General features: G+C 39.2%; 1 protein-coding gene and 1 long non-coding RNA gene across 5 annotated transcripts in view; one reads left to right on the top strand and one right to left on the bottom strand.

The window, feature by feature from the left end:
- Window positions 1-22370, top strand: part of sh3pxd2b (SH3 and PX domains 2B) — a 266404-nt gene that overhangs the window by 47148 nt on the left and 196886 nt on the right. The window lies entirely within an intron of this gene.
- Window positions 4286-19911, bottom strand: LOC125458227 (uncharacterized). Its single transcript, XR_007248796.2, has 2 exons — window positions 19797-19911; window positions 4286-7542 (listed from the first exon to the last, which is right to left on the bottom strand). It is a non-coding gene; the product is annotated as an uncharacterized LOC125458227 (long non-coding RNA).

Genomic DNA, 22370 nt, shown 5'->3' with positions numbered 1-22370 from the left:
CCTGCAGAACTTTTCCAGCAACTTGAAAGGTCTAGGCCCGAAATGTCAACTGTCCTGCTCTTATGTTGCTTGGCCTGCTGTCCATCCAGCTCTACACCTTGTTATCTCAGATTCTCCGGCATCTGCAGTTCCTACTATCTCTGTTTTTGTTTTTAATTTACAATATTCATGGTTCTTCTGGTTTTTAGATAGAGAGGAAAACTGCTTCCATTATTGCAAGGATTGGCAACCAGAGCCCACCAATTTAAAGTGATTAGCAAAAGAACCAGTGGTGACACAAGGAAAAACCATTTTACAAAGCATATTGTTAGGATCTAGAATGTTCTGCCGAAGAATGTGCTGGAGTCAGATTCAGTCAGGGCTTTCTAAAGGAATTGGATAAGTACCCAAACAGCAAACGTTGCAGGCCACTGTGGAAAGGCTGCAGATATTCAGTGATTCTTGATCATGTACAGTAGGGCCAGTTTTGAAGAGAGATTTTTCATTTGTGGACTTTTTAGATTCCACTTTTACGTTCCAATTTTTCACTGCACTTTGGTGAATGAACTGCTTTTAGAAGTGTAGCGATTACTGGTATGCAGGAAAATACTGCAAGCCATTTGAGTAGAGAAAAGTACCTCAAACATAATATCAGTAAAACATTTCATTAATTTTTGGTGTTGTGAGACGAGTTGCTCTTGGCCAGGAAACAGAATTGCCATGTGAAGAAGAAGACCATTTGACCCATTGTGTTCTGCATTCGCTCCCCAGGTGAACGTTATGACTTAGTGCCATTCTCCCACTCTTTCCCTTAACTCTGAACAATATTTCTATATAAGTAGTCATCTCATACTCTCTTGAATGCCTGGATTGAACAGGCCTCTATCTCACTTGCAGGTAGTCTATTCCAGAGGTAAATCATTTGCTGTATAGAAAATGTTCTTTTTGCACATCATTTTAAATCCACACTGCCTTGTTACTGATCATTTTTACAAGTGGAAACAGTTTACCTTGTCTTCTCTGTTCAGACATGTTATGATTGTGAAGACTTAAATCATATCTCAGATTTTCTCTGATCCATAAATCTGTGTACACAATCTAGGCTGGAACTTCTGTGTTGTTCTGGGGAAAACTATCTGTTGTCCTACCCTTCTGTTGAGAAGTTCAATACAGACTCTGTCCTTTCATTTGAAAGATCATAATGTGACATTTCAGAGACGACCAGGGGTGTGTCCTGACTGATGCTTATTCCTCAACTGGTACCTAAGAAAAATGACACAACCTTTTTCTTCAGTATTGTTTGCTGTGTGCAAAATTGCCTGCTGGGCAGGCTTTTATTGCAACAGTGAAGGTAGACATAAATACTTATTTCACTATAAACTGCTTGGACTGTTCTGATATAACAGCTGATGTGGGCAGCTGATGACCAATCAGGTATCACCTGTTTTACATCAGAAGTTAAGATTACGCCCTTTGATTTTTCAGGGGTAACTTGTTTAATACAACATTCTGTAGCTGTGAGTATTTCAAGACATTCTCAATAGTGATATGGAATCATAGGGGTTTATAGCACAGGAAACAGCCATTCAACCCATCAATACTGTGCTGGCTTAAAAACAACCATCTAACTGTTCTAATCCCAATTTCCAGCACTTGGCTCATAGCCCTCTGTGCCTTGGCATTGCAAATGCACATTAGAACATAGAACATAGAACATAGAACAGTACAGCACAGAACAGGCCCTTCAGCCCACGATGTTGTGCCGACCATTGATCCTCATGTATGCACCCTCAAATTTCTGTGATCATATGCATGTCCAGCAGTCTCTTAAATGACCCCAATGACCTTGCTTCCACAACTGCTGCTGGCAACGCATTCCATGCTCTCACAACTCTCTGTGTAAAGAACCCGCATCTGACATCCCCTCTATACTTTCCTCCAACCAGCTTAAAACTATGACCCCTCGTGTTAGCCATTTCTGCCCTGGGAAATAGTCTCTGGCTATCAACTCTATCTATGCTTCTCATTATCTTGTCTACCTCAATTAGGTCCCCTCTCCTCCTCCTTTTCTCCAATGAAAAAAGTCCGAGCTCAGTCAACCTCTCTTCATAAGATAAGCCCTCCAGTCCAGGCAGCATCCTGGTAAACCTCCTCTGAACCCTCTCCATCCACATCTTTCCTATAATAGGGCGACCAGAACTGGACGCAGTATTCCAAGTGCGGTCTAACCAAAGTTTTATAGAGCTGCAACAAGATCTCACGACTCTTAAACTCAATCCCCCTGTTAATGAAAGCCAAAACACCATATGCTTTCTTAACAACCCTGTCCACTTGGGTGGCCATTTTAAGGGATCTATGTATCTGCACACCAAGATCCTTCTGTTCCTCCACACTGCCATGAATCCTATCGTTAATCCTGTACTCAGCTTTCAAATTCGACTTTCCAAAATGCATCAGCTCGCATTTATCCAGGTTGAACTCCATCTGCCACCTCTCAGCCCATCTCTACATCCTGTCAATGTCCCGCTGCAGCCTACAACAGCCCTCTATACTGTCAACGACACCTCCAACCTTTGTGTCGTCTGCAAACTTGCTGACCCATCCTTCAATCCCCTCATCCAAGTCATTAATAAAAATTACAAACAGTAGAGGCCCAAGGACAGAGCCCTGTGGAACCCCATTCACCACTGACTTCCAGGCAGAATGTTTTCCTTCTACTACCACTCGCTGCCTTCTGTTGGCCAGCCAATTCTGTATCCAGACAGCTAAGTTCCCCTGTATCCCATTCCTCCTGACCTTCTGAATGAGCCTACCATGGGGAACCTTATCAAATGCCTTACTGAAGTCCATATACACCACATCCACAGCTCAACCCTCATCAACTTTTCTAGTCACATCCTCAAAAAACTCGATAAGGTTTGTGAGGCATGACATGCCCCTCACAAAGCCGTGTTGACTGAATTTGATCAAGCCATGCTCTTCCAGATGGTCATAAATCCTATCCCTCAGAATCCTTTCTAACACCTTGCAGACGACCGACGTGAGACTTACTGGTCTGTAATTGCTGGGGATTTCCCTATTTCCTTTCTTGAAGAGAGGAATTACATTTGCCTCTCTCCAGTCCTCAGGTATGAGTCTAGTGGAGAGCGAGGATGCAAAGATCCTCGCAAGTGGCGAAGCAATTGCATTTCTCGCTTCCCAAAGCAGCTGAGGACAAATCTGGTCCGGGCCTGGTGACTTGTCAATCTTAATGTTTGACAAAATTTTCAGCGCATCAGCTTCCTCTATCTCTATCCATTCCAGCATGCATACCTGCTCTTCAAAGGTTTCATTCACTACGAAGTTCGTTTCTTTCGTAAAGACAGAAGCAAAAAACTCGTTTAGGGCTTCCCGTACCTCCTCAGACTCCACATACAAGTTCCCTATGCTATCCCTGATCGGCCCTACTCTTTTTTTGACCATTCTGATACATCTTGAATGTTATGAGTCTTTCTGTATCTACCACTCTTCTGGCAGCCCTTTCCAGGTTCCCACCTTCCTCTGGGTCAAAAGCTTTTCTTTACTTCCCCTCTAAACCTTCCAGTCCTGACCTTAAATCTGTATGTCCTTGTCATTGATCCCTCCACAAAGGGAAAAATTCCTTTCTTCTTGCCTATGCCCCTCTAAATTTTATACATCTCAAACATGTGCCCTCTCAATCTTATCTGCTCTAAGGAAAACAAACCCAGTCTATCCAGTCTCACTCCATAACTAAAACTCTCCAGTCCAGACAGCATCCTGTTATATCTCCATTGCACCCTCCCCAGTGCTATCACCTTCCTCCTATAATGTGAATTCCAGTACTACACAGACTTCGCTAGCTGTGTAACATTTTTGAATAGATTCTTCAGTTGTATTTAAACTATAAGACCATAATACCATAAGACATAGGAGCAGTGGTTAGGCCATTCAGTCCATTATGTCTGCTCCACCATGCAGTCATGGCTGATAAGTTCCTCAACCCCAATCTCCCGCTTTCTTCCCATTACCCTTGATCCCCTTGACAATCAAGAACCTATCTATCTCCATCTTAAATATACTCAATGACCTGGCCTCCACCACTCTCTGACTAAAGAAGTTTGTTCTTATTTCTTTTCTAGAAGGTCTTCCCCTTACTCTAAGGCCTTACCCTTGGGTCCTAGTCTCTCCTACTAATGGAAACATCTTCCCAACATCCACTCTATCCATGCCAGTAAGTTTCAGTTAGATCCCTCCTCATTCTTTTTCAGGAATTGTGTTGAATAAGATTACAGACAAAACTCGTGAGCCAAATCTGAGAGGTTTTTATTATTTTTGGATGCTGGCTCACAAAAGTTTTGGCAAAATTTGAGGTTCTATATTTTCTGAGAAGTGCTTGCTTGAAAATTATTCTGCTTTGTTCCACTACATGATTTAGATAGCACAGGTGCCTTTACTTTGCATTTGGCGATGTTTAATTTTCCTGTCCCCCAGATGCAAACTTTTGGTGATCTTTGACATCCTTGCCAATGTTGCATGATTGTATGGCTTATTGTGAAGGAGGAGATCGAAAAGAATTATCAGCATAGCACATTGTTCTAAGCTGCTTACTCTTGAAAAGTCAATGGAGGAGGAGTAACAATATTTGTGGCAGTAAAAACCAGAAGATCTGCAGATGCAGTAAATTAGAAACAAAAATTGCTGTAAAAGCTCAGAAGACTATTCTGAGGAAGGCTCACTGGACCTGAAATGTTAACTCTACTTACTTTCCATAAATGCTGCCAGACCTGTTGTGCTTTTCCTGTAAGTTCTGTTTTTGTTCTTAATATTTGCAGCAACTTTTTTGATAAAAGTAAATTGTGCTACCTCAGTTGATGGCTGAAGTGCTTCCTGAGAATTCCATGTGTGTTTTATACTTGGATTTCACGCTAACATCCACAGCAACAATAAAATGACTGATAGAATTTACTTCCTTTGGTATTTTTTTAACCAACTTTAAATAGTGTGGAATAAGTTACAACCTCTTCACTGATAGGCAAAGATTTTGGCTTCTGAATGCCATAATTCAGTTGTATTTAAACTCTTCAGGAATTGTTGAAAAAGATTACAGACAAAACGCGTGAGCTTTTTCTGCATAAGGTTTTGTATAATAATCCTGAAGGGTCTAGGCCCGAAACTGAGCTTTTGTGCTCCTGAGATGCTGCTTGGCCTGCTGTGTTCATCCAGCTTCACACTTTATAACCTTGCATGCATGTGTCTAATTAATTATGAATGAATCTTGACTTTTTTTCCGACCCTATTCCCATCTCTATCCTGTGACAATGGGGCGTTTTTTGTATATTTTGTCATTACCTTGCCTGAGTTTGGTTAATTCAGTAGCTGGAACCTTTTTATTCCGCATGGTTCACCATATGGTACTATAATCCACTAGGCCACTGAGCTACCCCTTGGCTTATATCTAAATCAGTGTTTGTGCTAAAACAGACATAAGTCTGAACTTTGTGGATTCAGGGCAGTGTAAATTGGGACCAAACTATGTCCAAATATAGCATTCCATAAACAATAACTGTTGTATTCCTCGCCTCCTCCACTTGTAGTCCACCTATTTTCTTGTGAACAAACTTTCAGTTAACTTACAATACAAACAGAAAATACTAGAGAAACACAGCAGGTCCAGCAGTATCAGTGGAGGTAAAGTCTCTTCTTCAGAACTGAGTGAATACATGACAAGAGATGGGATTAGTAGAAAGAAAAGGATGGAATGAAAGAAGTGGAGGAAGAATCCAGAAAGGTGACTATACTGGTGCTTTTGGAGATTGTGTTCCTTAAAATGTGAAAGGTAGAGAAAATGTTCAGGTATTGAATGAGGTGAAGAATGAAACAGCACTGGTGACCAGGACAGCTTTGAGATAGCATGATGCAGTGCTGATGGGCAGAGAGGTCTCTGAGCATTATGTCTGAGAGGTACCAGTATTCCTAGATGGATTCACAATGTGTAGGATGAAACTTCAGTAGGAATCTGTGTGGAGTAAGGCAGAACTGAACACAGTCACTGAGGATGGAGATGTGATTGCAAAAATGAGTTTTGGCAGACATTTTTTTTCAAAAACTAGATGGGAGATAGAAAGCAATGAAGGGTTACAGGCCAAAAGAATAAAATGGAACTCCCAGTGGAGAAATGCAGTACTTTATTGTGGACTTAACTGGTAGAGAAGTGGCAGTGAATTAAACATTCTGATAAAGGCAAATTACTGCAGATGCTGGAAATCTGAAATAAAAACAGAAAAAATGTTGGAGGCAGCTCAGCAGGTCTTGCAACAGAAGAGAGAAAGTGTTAATGTTTCAAGCCCAAAGACGACTTTGAAACTAGATTACTTCAGTTAACTTACGTTTGCCATTTAAGTAAGGAAGGATAAATGAAACAATGGAAGTTTTTCTTTGTATTGTGTCCTGAAATTCCATTCTTTCTGAGTTGTGAAACAAGTCCTTCATATAACTGAGATATTCCAAGAGTTGAAAGGGAATTAATTAGATGGCTGAGTATATCATGTCTTCAGGTGTCAGAGCAAATTAAATGTGAAGCATGCACAGCCCACTTCATATTCTGAAGGGATATCAACATTGCATGTTATTATTGATTATAGTATGTAATTTGCTTGCTCTTGAGTTAGCTGAAATTCACAGAAGGAACTGAATTAACTCTGCATTCAAACACTGGTCAATGAATGGTTTTGCAGGTATAATGTCCAAACTCTGTAATACTGCATTTTTCCCAACTCAGAATAACTCAGGACTCCTTTTAAATTAGTGGGTGAGCCCTGATTCTGGGATTGCAGACCCCATTCCTGGACTCTCCAACTGTCAGGAGTGCCTTTTCAGGATGTGAGTTAGTTTGTGTTGTGAGCTCACACCTAGTGCTGCTGCCCTAGCCAGTTCAATTGTTGATGTAGGCATGGTCTACTTTTCCATGGTTTTCATGGAGTTGGGCTACGTTTTTAAAGAACCCTGGTTCATGGCAAATCATCTGTATTTCAGGGCAATACAGGGATGTTTTCAGCACTCTGCAGTTATGAATGACCTTTTTAAAAAGAAAAACTACTGCAGTCATTATGGGCCTTGTTAATTTCATGCAGAGTACAGTGGGGCAAGGAGATGAAGTGCCATAATGTAGTGTAGGAACATTGGTGGAGAGGCATAGCCTGACACGAGGCATGAATTGTCGTTACTGGCTCATTGGGAATGTGCCTGAGTTGAGGGATTGTACTTTTTAAAATTATAACTGGACTGAAGCCCCACCACATTGAGTTTGATCTTTTTAAAAAGCCTGTCTTGGCACTCAGCAGGTTCTGTGCTGCCTCCGACATCTTCTGGGTCAGTTGGCCTGACTGCAGCTCCAGCCTTCCCCTGGTAATGATGATGTCGTCTTTGTGGACACTTTCTTCCAAAGTGGATGAGTAAGGCAACAATTTAACTGACTTCCACTCCCCAGTTCGAAGTTGAAATTCCAGGTCATATTCACACCAGCCATCTCCCAACATTCCGCATTCGTGCTGATATGGAAACTGCCTAAAGAAGAACAAAGTCATCTTAGACTTTATTTGCAAATAAATATTTTGTTTCTGAACATGCTGTCACAGTTTCTGCATGTATTAATTTTTTATGCAACTGTATCAATAATGGTAAGGTTGGGAAAGTTCACAGATGATTCAACACAATGAACTGAATGATCAAAACTTTAATAAGTTTGACACTAATTGACAAATGCTTGAATACATTATTGCTAACTCTTCACTTGGCCCATGTCATTGTGTTTGTGTACGAAATTAGCAGAAGTCTGTGCTGGATAACATATGGCATAACAAGGTGTAGAGCTGGGTGAACACAGCAGGCAAGCAGCATTAGAGGAGCAGGAAAGCTGACGTTTCAGGCCTGGACCCTTATGAAGAATTCTATTTCTTCTTCTTCAGAATGGTATAGGCCCAAAACATCAGCTTTTCTGCTCCTCTGATGCTGCTTGCCTTCTGTGTTCATCCAGCTCTACACCTTGTTATCTCAGATTCTCCTGCATCTGCACTCCCGAACAGTTGGCATCCCCAGTTTTGAGAGTGGAAATCATCTGCTCCCAAATGCATAATCTTTGGGATTCTTTATGGATGGAATGATTAATATCCGTCCTTGTATTAGTTGACAGTTCATTCATAAGAAGTATTTACCCCTCAAACTCCATGCACGGAGTCAACCTAATTCTACCTGAGACATAGTTATATTCTAGAGTATCTCAGCCATTTTTCCAGCATTCCTGGTAAAAGTTAAGCTATCTATTTTCAACAGCAAAAAACTGGAACCTGAATGCTTAGAATTGGCAACAGTCTAGATGTTAAATCATATTGGACTCTGGAGATTTTTATGCAGCTTGATATGTTGGAAGGCAATTTTATTATTTGGAAAACTTTTTCTCAAATGCTTAACTATTATCCATTTTTATCAGTGGTAAACCAGCAGGAAAGAATTTGCATTTATACAGCACTTTTTGCAACCTAGGATATTTTGCAACCAATAAGTAACTTTTGAAGTATAATTGCTAATGTTATCTAGGAAACTATGCAGTCAATGTAAACACCATCTAATCCCATAAACAGAAATGAGACAAATGACCAAATAATTTTAAGATGTTACTTGATATTTTGGCTGGTGTGCAAGGAGAACTCTGCTGCTCATCTATGAAAAGTGCTATGAAACTTTATTGTACATTTCAGAGAACTGATGGGACCTTGATTTGCCTCTCAAGATGGAACTAAAATAATTTCAAGTAAGTTGTAGATAGACAGAAAAGGGAGGCCCACCTGGATTGTATTTCAATTATGCTTAGTGATGATGTCGCTATTACACTGAAATAAAAGCAAAACTTTGTTTTTATTTCAGAATTCTAGCAAATGTAAAGTCCTGGAAATATTCTGCAGGTCTGAGAACATCTGTTCAATGGAATAACTTCTGAACCTAGCTACCCTTTAGAGCAGAAATGAGGGTCACCAATTTATTAATAGGCTATTGGCGCTGATAGTGAAAAGGTTTTAAGTTAGATGGTGAAGTGCATATTTTTCCTGTGGTCAATTGTAGAGAGTTTGAAGCAATTTATTCTTTGTTTCTTTTTTCACATTAAATTGTTAAATCCAACAGCAGATTATTGTTCCAAGCAGGATAGGAATTAGCAATGGACATAGCTGCATTTTTGAAATTATAATTTTAATCAAAATGATCAAATCAGATTGATAATTGACAAAACAACAAAGGGGAGGTAGAAGATAAGTTTTGCCACAATGAATTGCTACAACCCAGAATGCGTAGCCTGTGAAGCTCAAGGAAAAGATTTTCTGAAGAAAGGTCTAGACTAGAAATGTCAGCTTTCCTGCTCCTCTGATGCTGCTTGGCCTGCTGTGTTCATCCAACTCTACTCCTTGTTATTTCAGATTCTCCAGCATTGGTAGTTCCTACTATCTCCAAATTTAATAGTGGATGTGTATGTAAATTAGACCTTGTGCTAAAGCTTAGTCCTTTTTGTGACCATACTGTATCCTTTAAGAGGGATTTGCTAAGTGCTATCTCTCTTGTGGCGACATGTTGCCAGTGGTGGAGGAATATCTCCTGCAAAAGTAGTGGCTAAACAGCTTTGAGCTTCCTGACTGTTTCTAAATTAGAGAAAAGAAGCATGACTGGGTGGAAATGGACTCACATAGACCCAGGGTTTTAGTTGAACATGGAGTCAAAGTTGCTGGATACATCACTCTCTGCTGCAGTTAAAAGTTTGAGTTTTTCCTCTGTTGCTGGATTTGCTTATTTTAGTGTTCCTTTCTCCTGAATTGAAGCTAGTAGGGGAGCAAATCCGTTTTGCTGAACTTGCCATTGTTAAGGGGGTGTTTATGGGATCCTGCTTTATTGGAACATGTGATGATCAGTAGTTAAATATTATTTAAGATTTCCAATAGAGTTAAAGTCATGCCAATTCATTTTTTCTCTTGTGTGGTGTAAGAATAAAGTGTGTTTTGCTTGAAGTCGAGTAGTTTGGTCGGTTGAATCACATAAAGAACACAGCACCATACACGTGCCTCTTAATACGAAAAAAGTTAGGGTCTAGGCTATCTCTTTGATGTTTTGAGGGGTTTGGTCAGGTCCATAACACTTTGGTCCTGAATTCGCCTCTGAATTGTGACACATACAAACAGTTAATCTGATGACACTTCTGTTTCTATCAATCTATAAGGACTAAATGAGTTCATGTTGTGAAAGAAAAGCACGGTATTAGTCATATATTGCTTCCCAGATGCTTGGCTCAGTACGAGTGGGGAGGGAGTTTTGATTTTCTCTTAGCATTATGGAAACTCTGATCAATAAAATAATTGCCAGCTGAATAATTTTTCTCCAATGTTATATCATCCTATATTCAGACATCACAGTTTCCCGATTTTGTGCCAACATCCTTTAACATAAGCATGTAAAAGAACTAAGGGACTTAATATTGAGATAGAATCATGGACTAGTATCACACTGAAGAAGGCATTTCAATCTGTTGAGTCTTTGTATTGTTCACAAAGATCAGAACAGTTAGTTAGAGCCAACACGAGAGTTTTTACTTCTATTACAAACCTTCTGCTTGCCCCTGCCTCCCCTCTGCCCCAATTTTGATAGACGTACAATTACAGAAAGCTGACAATGAGGAACTAATGGGTTTGAAGGGGAACCGCATGCCAGATGCCGAGGGATGGGCTGAGGAAATAAGTTAATGTGGGGATTCCCTACTCTCAGGTAAAACCAGGCAGTGGATCCAAGTTGTAAACTGTAGAAATTTACCTTAAAGTGTGCAAAATCTGCAAATATTTTAGAATGTTAAAAAATTAAAATGACTCTGAGGGATTTGCATATTGCAAAGCCAAATGTTACGAGCAAACCACTCATATTATCAAACTGCATGCACTGACAAGTGCCACATTGCTTTTATTAAGACACTGCACTCAACAAGCCTTAGAATCTCTTGTGCCACATAATGTCTGTGAATAATATTGGAATCGTGACAGACTTGCCACTGAACGATTGCAATAGGTTATATAAATACATAGAACATAGAACATTACAGCACAGTACAGGCCCTTCGGCCCTCGATGTTGTGCCGACCTGTCATACCGATCTGAAGCCCATCTAACCTACACTATTCCATGTACGTCCATATGCTTATCCAATGACGAATTAAATGTACCTAAAGTTGGCGAATCTACAACTGTTGCAGGCAAAGCATTCCATTTCCTTACTACTCTCTGAGTAAAGAAAGTACCTCTGACATCTGTCCTATATCTTTCACCCCTCAATTTAAAGCTATGCCCCCTCGTGCTCGCCGTCACCATCCTAGGAAAAAGGCTCTCCCTATCCACCCTATCTAACCCTCTGATTATTTTATACGTTTCTATTAAGTCACCTCTCAAACTTCTTCTCTCTAATGGAAACAGCCTCAAGTCCCTCAGCCTTTCCTCGTAAGACCTTCCCTCCATACCAGGCAACATCCTAGTAAATCTCATTTGCACCCTTTCCAAAGCTTCCACATCCTTCTTATAATGCGGTGACCAGAATTGTACGCAATACTCCAAGTGCTGCTGCACCAGAGTTTTGTACAGCTGCAGCATAACCTCTTGGTTCTGGAACTCGATCCCTCTATTAATAAAAGCTAAAACACTGTATGCCTTCTTAACAGTCCTGTCAACCTGAGTGGCAACTTTCAAGCATCTGTGTACATGGACACCGAGATCTCTCTGCTCATCTACACTGCTAAGAATCTTGCCATTAGCCCAGTACTTTGCCTTCCAGTTACTCCTATCAAAGTGCATCACCTCACACTTGACTGCATTAAACTCCATTTGCCACCTCTCAGCCCAGCAATGCAGCTTATCTATGTCTCTCTGCAACCTACAGCATCCATCGTCTCTATCCACAACTCCACTGACCTTAGTGTCATCTGCAAATTTACTAACCCATCCTTCTACGCCCTCATCCAGGTCATTTATAAAAATGACAAACAGCAGTGGACCCAACACCGACCCTTGCAGTACACCACTAGTAACTGGTCTCCAGGATGAACATTTCCCATCAACTACCACCCTCTGTCTTTTTTCAGCAAGCCAATTTCCAATCCAGACTGATATATTTCCCACAATTCCATTCCTCCGCATTTTGTACAATAGCCTACTGTGGGGAACCTTATCGAATGCCTTGCTGAAATCCATATACACCACATCAACCGGTTTACTCTCATCTACCTGTTTGGTCCCCTTCTCAAAGAACTTAATAAGGTTTGTGAGGCACGACCTTCCTTTGACAAAACCGTGCTGACTATCCCTAATCAATTTATTCTTTTCTAGATGATTATAAATCCTATCCCTTATAACCTTTTCCAACATTTTACCAACAACTGAGGTAAGGCTCACTAGTCTATAATTACCAGGGTTGTCTCTACTCCCCTTCTTGAACAGGGGAACCACATTTGCTATCCTCCAGTCGTCTGGCACTGTTCCTGTAGACAATGATGAGTTAAAGATCAATGCCAAAGGCTCGGCAATCTCCTCCCTAGCTTCCCAGACGACCCTAGGATAAATTCCATCTGACCCAGGGGACTTATCTATCTTCACCCTCTGTAGGATTTCTAATACCTCTTCCTTGTGAACCTCAATCCCACCTAGTCTAATAGCCTGTGTCTCAGTATTCTCCTCAACAAGATTGTCATTTTCTAGAGTGAATACTGTTGAAAAATGTTCATTTAGTGCTTCCCCTGTCTCCTCTGACCCACACACAACTTACCACTACTATCCTTGATTGGGCCTAATCTTACTTTCGTCATTCTTTTATTCCTTAAATATCTATAGAAAGCCTTAGGGTTTACCCTGATCCTATCTGCCAACAACTTCTCATGTCTCCTCCTGGCTGTTCTGAGCTCTCTCTTTAGGTCTTTCCTGGCTACCTCGTAGCCCTCAAGCACCCTAACTGAGCCTTCACATGTATCCATGAAATGTTTAGTTATGGTTACTGTGCATATACCAAATATCTATGCATTTTGTTGAACTATATGTATAAATATCCACGAGTGAGAAAGCAGACATTGAGACAAATACATTTCATATGGAGTAGTTGGAAAAGTTCATTTTTTGGCATAGCAGACAAATATTACAGTGTATCATTAAATGCAATTTCCATGCCCACTTTCATCAAAATAGACGTTTTGTTTCTGAAAACCTACCAGGAGTTTTTGAATCTGTCCTCGCTACAAATAATCTTGAAACTGGAGAAATGCCAAGTTTTAACACTTCGGAAAAGTGGAGTAAATTTGTGCCTCAGTGGAATTTAAATAATTAAATAAGTAAGAAAGCGTTGCCTCCATGTTGGGAATTCAGACTGCCTGTTATGTGAACACCCAAGTAAATGGTCTAGCTGCAAGTCAGCGCTATGCTGTTTAACTTTTTGACACTGGCATTAATAGTGTAAGGTCCAGACGACCCAAAAGAAATAATCAATTGTTTGAAAAGCTATACTTTCTTGTTGGATTTTTTTAAAATGGATTTTGTTGGACTAATACATGGCTGTTGCTGGTCACATAATGCAAATTGAATGCAAATTTGCTAAGTTCCAACAGCATTTACAGGACTGAGCTTAAACATCATTCTTCTCTTTCATTGTGTGGATATCACAGTCAACAAAGACAACTGAACGGTTGAGTGTATCTGAGATAATGGGAACTTCAGATGCTGGAGAATCCCTTTTTAGTTTCTCCTTTCAGTAAGGTTCTCTGTCAAAAATTACAAGCTTTGGAATCACAGAATACACCACATTATTCTCAATGGAGTTGTTTTCTTTAGAAATAACTGCTGATATGAAGTAGGCAGACAATTAATTGATTGGCCAAGTAAATGTTGCTTTCTGTACCCACTGGCATTTTACCCCTACCAGGATAAGCTCCTGGTATCTGGGGAGATCTCAGGATGAATCCTGGTGATCTCCTTTTGGGATCAGATGTAGTTTAGGGAATGGGACCTTCATTTATGGTTGTTCTTTGGCCCATAGACATGACCCACAAAAGCGATGACTATCCATTTGACTTTGACCTGTCATTGGAAAAGCACCTCTCTGATATTGCTTGGGCTTGCTCACCTGGCCACATCATGGTAAGAGAAGACTTGTCTGGCTTCTAAGGCATGTAAATGGCAGGACCCTTTCCCTTTCCTTCGGCCTCAGCAGAGACCATCTCTTTTGTTGCTGAACTAATGAGGCTGGGCAATCTTCACATTGGATCATTCTTCTCAATTGGATGGCAGCACTTGTCGTGACCTCTCGACTGACCATAGCTGGTATAATGTTGCCTGCTGCTTCACTGTCAATCTGCATGTGTTTGGTACTCACTTCTGGTTCCAGTGCTGAAACTCCCTAACTTTTGTAAAGTCAAATCCATAGATTTTGGGCACGATATTTCTCTTTCAAAGCAAGTTGCATTTATTTATGTCTGTGCTGTGAAGTATGTGGATACTGTAGCTAGGGCTAGAGTCTTTTCATGATCATCACTCATGACCTCAAATAGAGAAAGCTAATGATGCCAGTATCGGTGCTAAGGAGAAAGAAACCTGAACAGTTACCACGATAAGGAGAAAAATAAATAAAGGTCATAAGTGAATGATAAAATGTTAAATAAATATTGATACTGAAGCTTTACACCTGGGTTCATGTGCACTTCACAGTCCAGAACATGTAAAAAATTTGGCACAAATACGGGTAATGATACACGAGGCATCATAAGCAGTATTTGGTTTTGTATGGTTGAGTGAAGTCACCTGTTAAGCATGAGAACTGCTTCCACCTCATCCTGCGGAAACATGAGACTCAAGAAAGGAACTGGCATGTTAAGTAACAGTGATAATGGGAACTGCAGATGCTGGAGAATCCAAGATAACAAAGTGTGGAGCTGGATGAACACATCAGGCCAAGCAGCATCAGAGGAGCACAAAAGCTGACGTTTCGGGCCTAGACCCTTCAACGGAGGTCTAGGCCTAAAACATCAGCTTTTGTGCTCCTGAGATGCTGCTTGCCCTGATGTGTTCATCCAGCTGCACACTTTCATAAGTCAACCGTATCTCTTGAGGTGAACAAGGGAACTTTGGCCAGAGGGATAGAATCCAATTGATAAGTTGAAACAAACACACATTCTGGTGAAACTCAGGTCTGGCAGCATCTGAGAAGAGCAAAACAGAGTTAATGTTTTCATTCTTCAGAAAAATGTTTGGGCACGATTGAGCTCTTAAGAAGAGTCTTACCAACTTGAAATGTTAACTTGGCTTCTTTCTACAGATAGTACCTGATTTTCAGTGTTTCTCCAGTATTCTATATTTTGTTTTATATTTCTAGCATCCGTAGCATTTTTCCTTTGTTTGAGGAATTGAAACTAACTTCTTAATGAGCCCATCACATGATTAAAATTCCTCTGGGCTTTTTGCAAATGTTTTAAGTATACATTTCTCAACACTTGCATTGGTCTGCTATTTACATTGGCTGTTAAGAGTCTGACCAACTGCTAACTGTTGAGGTCAGCAACAAATCTGAGCTTGCCTTTAACATTGGAACAGCTGAATGACAAAGAACTAGGCTCCAGACTAATGGCTAAGCCTGCCTCAAGTCTGAGTCAACTTCAAGGAAGTTTCTCTGGGGGAAAAAAAAATTCCTTAGGTTTGCCTTCTGAGCAAACTAATTCCCTATTTAGGCACAACATTACACTGCAACATCACAAACCTCCAAGAAATTCTGCAACCACTTGCCTTCAGCCAATTGGACACTAACTTTCTGGACATATGAAAATGACATAAATAAATGGTCATGTCTGTTTGAATTTGCACACTGTCCCAGACCAAGACCCTTCCACAAACAGAAGATCTGTTTTTGACCTCCTCTACAACCCAGATCCCTCACTCTTCAGGACCTGTTTCCCCACTGCTGTACACCTCCCAGGGGCAGAGACACCAGACCCATTGATCTTGCCTGCCCCTCCTCTGTGGGGACTTGGGATCCACTTTGCTCTAACCTGCAGCTGGTACAAAGTTAAATGGTGCCTTTTGAAAGATTTCTGCCCTTTGACCTGGTGGAAGCTTCTCACCAACAATTTGAGCTCTGGAGTAGATAGCAAGTTCAGGGTCTCTGAGAAATTGTACAATCTGTCAGTAACAAGCCTATTGTGGGTCACTTTGAAGTTGGACTTCACAAATAGTGGAGTATGTGGAATTAAACTTCACCATCTGTTTCAAACGACAGGAAAAGTTAAAACACCTCTGCCTCTGGACGGAAAGTGGGGAGAAATAAGAACTAAATGTACCTCTCACCCCTACTGACAACAAATAGAAATAATGCAAGAACAATTACAGTAAGCCTTCAAAACAAATCACTGGCCCAATCAGAATTGAAATGATTCAGCCTGCAATTGGACTCATTCTTTCTTCCTATGCTCAATTTATCAATAAAATTCAAAACCCACCAATTCCATCAAAGCTCACCGAAACCCAGGTACCTGAAGTCCTCTTGGCTTTTCTTCATCTGATGGAGGTTTCAATATGGTTTGGTGGCATTGCACTGAATGTGATGCCAATAGCAGTTCTTCGTAATGGTGGGGTTGATGATGCTGATGGCTAATTATGGAACTGATTTGTTTAACATGGGATTTCTGTTCTCATTTTTTTTTCCCAGAAAAGTTGCCAGTTTTTTTTGCTTCCTGTTCTCCCTCCCCCCACAACATACTGTGTAAAGTATTGTTTTGCATGCTATCCAGACACCGTACAGAACCACATCAGGGTAATAGAACAGCATGCATAATATAGTTTTACAACTACAGAGAAGGTGCAGAGAAAGATCAGTTCTAATATATGAGAGATCCATTAATAAGTCTGATAACAACAGTGAGGAGAAGCTGTTCTTGAATCTGTTGGTACGTGTTTTCAAACTTTTATATCTTCTGCTCAATGGAAGAGAGTGGAAGAGAGTATAACTGGGGTAGCAGGAGTCTTGATTATGTTAGCTGCTTTCTCAAGACAGTGGGAAGTATAGATGGAATCCATGGAAGGACGGCTGGTTTGCACGATGGACTGTTGCCTAATATTTTTCCTTGAGTTGCTTTGATTCTTCTGCTAATCGCCAAAAATTTATGCTCTTTCATTACCACCCCTTCAAACATCACTACAGTTTCTACTTTATTGCTGTACACAAAATATTCAAAATTTTAAACAACTCTATCAAAAATCTTCTTAAATCTTTTTTTTGCAGGTGACCCAAGCTGCTTCATTCAATTCACACAACTAATTCCTAATTTCTGAAACAATTTGAGTAAATCCCTCCTGTATTGTCTTCAAAACCTTCATGTCCTTCTGAAAGTATGATGACTGGAATTGGTCAGTGCACTCCAGCTGGGTCTAAATCTGTCTTTAATACAGATTCATGCCTTTTGTACTCTCTTGCCTCTATTTATAGACTCCAAGGTTCCATATACTTTTTGATCTCCTTCCTTAACCTGTTGAGCCACCTAAAGATTTGTCCAGAAGCATCTTCACGTCTCTCTGCTTAACCACTTTAAATTTAATACCATTTAGCTTGTGTTGCCTTTCTTCATTCTTCCTACCGAAATGTATCGCCTAATGCTTGCATTTTATCTACCATGTATCTGTCAATTTCATGGCATTTCTCTGCCCTCTATTGCTATCTTTCTTTCTAATTACTGCACTTCCAAGCTGTGAATCAACAAGTTATGAAATTATGCCCTGTATTACCATGTCCAATTCATTAATGCAAATTAAAACATCAGTACAGAACCCTGGGGATATTTTCACATATTTCACTCCAGTTCAATAAAAAAGCCATCCATCTCAGCTGATTTCTATCTTTTGGTCAATTTTGTATCTGTGCTGTCACTGCCTGTATAGTCTCATGAGCTTCAATTTTACTGACAAAACTACTTTGTGTTTCTTTAACAAATGACATTTCATAAATTGTTAGCTGATGTTAACAGCTGTATTAATTCACATAAATTACTAGATTTGACATAGCAATTTAAAATTATTTACTGGTCTTATTGTATTCTGCTTTGATGATTATAATGTGGGTGAATACTGATACTAAAAATACATCTGGTTAGGATGAAGCAACTTATTTTGCGAGCTTAATCCTGAAAGCTGAATTGCAGGTGTGATTTCTATGGGCCTATGCATGGTTGATGGACAGTTATGTATGCTCGAGTTACTTAACTGACTGGAGATAACAGTGGCTAGCAGTTCCACTTTAAACCTGGTCAGCTGAGCAGGGTACAGATTCCAATACAAAGCAAGTGGACTTCTCTTACATATATTCATGTGAGTAACAAGGACATTACCGAGTCCCTAGTGCAGTTTAAATTTGACAGCAATGTTAAAATCAGTCTCTGATATCCGATACAATGTTAGGTAAAACCCCATTCTCCCCATTACCAAGAAAAGTGAAATTGTATCCAAATTCCATTTCATATTAAAATTAGGAAAGAAATTGATCATTTTTCCAAGCCCACACATTCTCTTCCTAGTGAGAAAGTAGCTTGCTCCTGCTCAGACAGTCTCTGCTTGAAGAAATTTGACCAAGCCAGACATGAAAACATTGACTACTGAAAATTTATTACACTATCGTTTTCTCTGTCTAGTGGAACATTTGGAATTGTCTGTGCTGCCGTATTTTAATTACCATTTTTGTGATCGCTTGAAACATCAATACTTCTCCTTGAATCTTTCATTTATTACAGTTTTGAAAAGTTTGTTCTATACCATTTTGATATTTTTGTTGGCAACGGTTTTAGCCTGATAATATATCCTACGCAAGCTTATTCTTTCCCAGTTCTTATGCAAAATTGTAGTCAATATCATCTTTCAAAATGGACACAAATGCATATTCTTTAATGATAAAAGCTTGACTTCATTTTCAGATCAGAAACCACGGACTATAACGAACAGTGTACAATACGGCAGACAGGAAATTAGCTTAGTGTTGAGTATTCTGAGATGTACAAGTATGGAGGTTGATTTTTCCCCTTGTTTGACATCTGTTTTATGAGATAATTTTCATTATTCAGTTGATTCTGTTTAGACTGTGGTACATGCTGTAAGTCATGTGTCTCTAAGCTCAGAATAATCCGTTAACCTCGTTCCTTTGATGCACAATACAATGTTGCCTTGTACTGCATTATATCTTCAACTCTGAAATGAAAAGAATGTGTCTACCTCAAACAACGTTATTTATCACTGCAACAGTATAAGTTCAGTCTTTGCCCCAACAGATTTTCATTGTTACAGTATGCTTGCAAATTGTTATTAATAGCTATTAAAATATGATGTGAACATCTTATGTTTAAATTGTAACTGTTTGTTTTCCAGTGTTATGTTCACCGTTCTATTAATAGCAATGTCAACTTAATAATTGCCAATTTGTGCTGGCTTCAAAAGGGTAGAAAAAAATTACAACTACAGTTTAATTAAAGTTTCCATTAAGTAGACATGGTTTGTAGTTAACAATCCTTGAAGTAAAAACAGCAAAATCTAATTTGCATGTACTTGATCCCAGTAGTCTGAACCTTACCTTGAGTGCTGATTAGAATTTGTTGTGGGTTAATTAAGTATAATTCTCAGCGACTGACTGGAATTTGCACAAGCTATTGATAGCAACTGTAAGGAATTCAATGTTCTGCCATTCTATTAAGTACCTATAAAGACTGTTTGTCAGACAGTAAATAAAGATTAATTTACCATTTGGCGACTTCCATCAGCAATTCACTTCTACTGGTCAGGAAGATCTCATGCTGGACAGCAGGAGCTGCTAAAACCAACCTGAGAATTTTCATCTGGATGAAGAAAACCACAATCATTTTAATCCTGGTTATCTTTACTGGAACATGCTCCTTTTTAACCTTTGTGGTCATTTGATGACATCAGAACTCAACTCAGTTTGTAAATCATCTATCAGTTAAGCAACACTGATTATTTAATGTTCAATAAAATTGATCACAGTTACCCATAAAATAATGCTATAATCTTCTGCCTTTCACTGAAGAGTAGGAATAAGGTTTTTAGTGGAACTTGGATATTGCAGTTCTTGTTATAGGCAAAATTTTGAGATTGTGTAGAGAATAGACATTTACTTCTGAAGGAACAGGAATGTAATGTTCTTTGCTGCACTCTTGTTGATTTTGAATTTACTTTGATTTCGCTTTGTCCTGTGCTATGAAATAAGAAAAATAATTTTCTTTCTTTGTAAATTGTTTTCATGAGGCATGCTCACACTCCCTTGACACACTATTGGTCATTTTGTCCAGCTTTAATCTCCAGAATGTATATTAATATAGTAGCTGATATGAATTGGTATCAGCATTATGCCATTAATCAAAGCTTCTGAGTACCTGATATCATTGAATCAAGGAAAATATAAGGTTTTATGTTTCATTTGTCTTTGGATTCTTTACAGTAGTTGTGTAGTTTGGTAATGTATCCCATGGGAGAGTGGGATGGCTTGCCTGAAATAATCTGCATAAATAAAGTATCAAGGTCCTATGTTCATTTCCATTCTATTCTCACAAGAAAAGTAGAGGAAGAAATTAGATTGTGGAACAAAAGGCAATTTAAGAATAAATTGCATTATATCCAAATGTGTTTGCAGTTTAAAGCGTGATGTAGTCATCAACCATGGGGTTTAGTTTGATTGCACAGAAGGAAATGTTTCTTTTCCTGTTTGGGATGCTGTTCTTCATTTAAGTAAGAGAATATTATTTGTGTCTTCCTACCCGACCATATTTAGGCATGATTTCTGATTGTATTTGAGGTATCCAGCAATTTGCCTCAGTAACTCTGGACTAAATAACTTAAAATGTTGAAAGTGCCTAACAGGTGCATTTCTACTATCTCTTCCGCACCACATAATATCTTCTAATTATTAATAAGTCAGTGCTATAATATTCTCAGAAGATGTATATTCATATTCCACAATTTGTCTTTTTGTGGAATAAAGCTGATTATTATTTATAAGTTCAGTGAGAGGGGAAAACCTATTTTACAACACACTGGGAAAGGGAAGAAGTTCAGCCTCTCAGTAGCTACTCTGCAAAGCTCTTTCAGAATTTTGCATGTTCCAATGCAATTACACCTCATTCATCTAAGTCAGTAGGCTATGGACTTATTCCACACAGTTTCCTATGGGATTAACTGCTTATCTCAGAATCAATTTAGCAAAATTTCATTGCACTACCTACACTGCAGCAACATATCTTCTGTTAAGTATGGAAATCAAAACTCCACGCAGTATCCTAGCTTTGCATTGTCAGCAAATTTGGGTACATTACATTTTGCCATCTCTTTGATTAATATTCATAGAAAAATGTAAAGACCCCAGCATTGATCCTTGCAGAATTTTGGTAGTAACAATCTATAAGTGTGAAAATTACCCATTTATTCCTTCTATTTTCTGTTCTTTAACTAAGCCGCTAACATGCTTTATACCTTCCCTTGCATCCGCCCCAAACCCATGAGCTCTTGCCTTCTGTGAAAGCCTTTCATGTTGTACATTTTCAAATTTATTTTTGAAAATTAAAATATAATGCATCTACAGGTTCCCCTCTACCTACTTGGCTAGTTATATCTTCAAAGACTCAAATATTCTAACTCTATTTCCTTTTATTGAACCTGAGGTGATTCTATGAAATCATACAATGATTTGTCATGTGCCCACTTACCACTTCCTTAGTAGCAGATTTCAGCAGTTTTCCAATTACTGATGCTAGCCAGTATAAGCATTGTGTCTCCCTCCCTTGAATAGTGGTTGTGCTGTTGTTTCCTTCTAATCCCTTGTTTCATTCCAGAATCTTGGAAATTTTGGAAGAATGCATCCACTAGCACTGCTACCACCTCTTTTCAAACTGTAGGTGTAGGTCATTGGACTTAGGAAATACCAGCTTTTACCTGCCGTAATTCTTCTAGTACTTCTTTCATTATTTATGAGTTACATTAGGTTCGTATTTGTGGGTCCTTTTAGTTCTCCATTATTGCGCGTTTATTTTGCCTTCAACATTGAAGACAGATACAAAGAAGTAGTTTAATAACCCTGGTCCCCATTTCCCATTATCATTTCACTTGTATTGACTTCTGTTTCTTTCTGTTTTAAAAACTGTCACAATATGCTTTTATATCTCTTGCTATTTCACCTTGTTAAACTTAGTTTTTTTTCACTAATTTGTTCAAGATCTGTTTATCATCTACATTATAGGTATTATTGACTATTAGTGCTCTACATTTTAGAGATGCATTGAAGCCAACAAATTATCATCATTAGGA

The sequence above is a fragment of the Stegostoma tigrinum genome, chromosome 13, assembly GCF_030684315.1.
Source record: "Stegostoma tigrinum isolate sSteTig4 chromosome 13, sSteTig4.hap1, whole genome shotgun sequence".
NCBI classification, from domain to species: Eukaryota; Metazoa; Chordata; class Chondrichthyes; order Orectolobiformes; family Stegostomatidae; genus Stegostoma; species Stegostoma tigrinum.
This window is presented reverse-complemented; position numbering and strand designations above follow the sequence as displayed.